Raw genomic sequence first — 2,758 nt, 5'->3', positions numbered from 1 at the left:
AACTTTTAACAAGCCTCGTGTTTCAGTAGCGCTGCTTGGGCACGACTGCACTAGACACACACAGTGTAGCAGTTAGATGCTTGTGCCTATTGGGGGATCACCGTGAGAGAAGAATGACAAATGCAGGATATAGATGTGTTGGTGACAAATACACCATGGTTTTATAAAACTGTAAACAACGCTTGGTAAAATTAAAAATAGAATGGAATACAGTTGTCTCTTTGTTTACAAGGTTATTCTTGAAAATTTCAATGGATATTAAAACTGAAAAGTTATTTTTATTTATGTGTAATATAGATTCTGTACTCCCGTAGTTACAAACAGGCTTTTCATTTAGTACTGCATGAATATCCAGCGGGATATTCGGATATTTTGAGGAAGAACTGCCCCTGTTCTGCATGAAATGTAGCACCCTCAGCCTGAGCCCACTAAATGCCAGTACTCCCACGCTCACCTCATTCGTTGCCATCATGACCACTAAAAACATCCCTGTCAGTTTCTAAAATGGCCCCAGGGGGAGGAGTCTTCCTCATTGAGAACCACTGGCTTTGTTGAGCTGTACCATGGAGATGCTGTTTTCCAGATATCCCCAGGCTGGAATAGGAGCCTGTTATCTGTGCCTCTTTGTGTCACACTGCTTTGGAGCCATCTCTTTGCTTGTCCACCCCTGCTCATTTCTCTTTCTCCTGCTTGCAACACAGCACCCAGTCCAAGGGTGGGGCTGATGAGTGAGCCAGTGAGTGAGATTTATTTTCCACCAGCCACAGCATTGGGTTCTGTCTCCAGCTCACCTTTACAGCCTCCAGCAGGCTAACCTGCATCTTCACTGTCTTCTGAGGCAGCTCGTAAAGCAAAGATCACTTGGTCAAAAGTGTCCTCAAATCCAGAAGGCCACAGAACACACGCCACCCCTCAGTAAGTCCCACACAGCCATATGCCCTCCAGCACTGGAACAGATCAGTGCTGTTGGTTGAATGAAAATGAAGAAGCTGGCTTGCACTTAGGGATCATGTTGTTAGAGAACTACCTTTACACACAGGAGTCACTCCTAGGTGGAAGCCCTCTGCGGGAGCTGGGTTCAGGTGCAGAGTGAGACCTCCTCGAGGTGGGGATGGGGGAGGCACCTCCTCACACACCTCGGTGCATTCGCTGGGGCCATTCTCTCTTTAATGAGATAACTTACATACCACACAATTCACCATTTTAAAATACACTTCCGTGGGTTTTAGTATATTTCACTGCTGTCTAATTCCAGAACATTTCATCACCCCAAAAAGGAATGCTGTAACTATTAGCAGTCAGTCTCTATTCCCACCTTTCCCCATCCCCTGCCACGCACCAACCTACTTCCTGTCTGTGTGGATTTGCCTAATCTAAGTCTTTCGGATAAATGGGACCATGCAATGTGTGGCCTTTTCTGCCTGGCTTTTTTGCTTTTGGATAAAGTTTTCGGGGTTCATCCCTGTGTGGCATGTCTTAGCACGTGATTCCTTTCAGGCTGAGTAACCTTCCATTGTGAGGACATACCACATTTTGTTTCTCCATCCATCAGCAGATAGACTGAGGATTGTTCAGAGAAAGGGCTCCCACCATTTCCCCTCATCTCAGTGTATTCTCTTCACCTGAAGGCCTCATCGAACTCTCTCTTCTCTCTGCTAAACCAAGAGAGACACTCAAGAGGGGAGGGCCCAGGCTTTATTCAAATGGCATTAAAGACTATTCTTTTCCTCTGGGCAGACCACATTCGCAAATCCAGCTAGCCCTGTGGTCTGCTGCGCCCAGGGCCGTGTAACTCAGTGTCCTTGATGAGACAGGGAATTCACCCCACTCCTCTCTTCGGTTCCTTCTTCCTGTGACCCCAGCCGAGTAAATCAGCCACTGTCCCTAGTGTGGTTAGGTGCCCCACCCTGTCACCATCCCAAAGCACCACTCACTCATCTGTGGCCCTTTGTGAGCTGTCCAGTGGGTCTTTGTTTGGTCAGAACCAACCCAGATCTGAAATTCACCATCGCCATAAGCCTCCCTGCTGCTGCACGCTGGGTGAGGCTAAAACTGGTATCTAAACGGTCCTGCTCACTGACCATACCCTGAGCTTCCCAGCCCTGCTCACCAGAGTCATCTGTGGAGCTCCCAGATGAGAGACCTGGGCCCTCGGAACAAACGCTGGTCCAGTAGGCTTGGAGGAGGCAGGAAGCCTTTGCTTCCCAGCCCTGCTCACCAGAGTCAGCTGTGGAGCTCCCAGATGAGAGACCTGGGCCCTCAGAACAAACGCTGGTCCAGTAGGCTTGGAGGAGGCAGGAAGCCATCAGTGTTCCTCAGGTGATTCACACTTGACAGCCACTGCCTTCCTTTGTTTCTCCTTTGCCTGTCATCGTGACGGAGGGGAGACTAAGACCCAGCGTGGTAGGCCAGGTGTGGAGCTGCTGGGGTGGTCTGGTTCAAGTCTTTTGTCCAAGATGGTGTGTTGGCATTCATTAAAGGAAGGGAACTGGGGGCAGGGGCAGGGGCACTCAGAATCCACCTGGAATGTACGTCTTTCAGCAGATCTAAATTCCTGTTTTCAAAACCCCTGTCACGTCTTTCTTTTCTCATGGGGGATCTAGCCTGAGCCAGAGAACACCTGATGCCTTAGGCTTTCCACCCCGACTCGGGCCACCTGAGAGCCAGGGCTTTGTGTTACGTGCCCTCAGCCTTCCAGAATGCCCATCACGTACTCAGTCCAGACTCACTGAGTGCAGTGGGTTGACAGATCCCCTCG

Source organism: Galeopterus variegatus, unplaced genomic scaffold (genome assembly GCF_000696425.1).
Source record: "Galeopterus variegatus unplaced genomic scaffold, G_variegatus-3.0.2 Scaffold14059, whole genome shotgun sequence".
NCBI lineage: Eukaryota > Metazoa > Chordata > Mammalia > Dermoptera > Cynocephalidae > Galeopterus > Galeopterus variegatus.
This window is presented reverse-complemented; position numbering follows the sequence as displayed.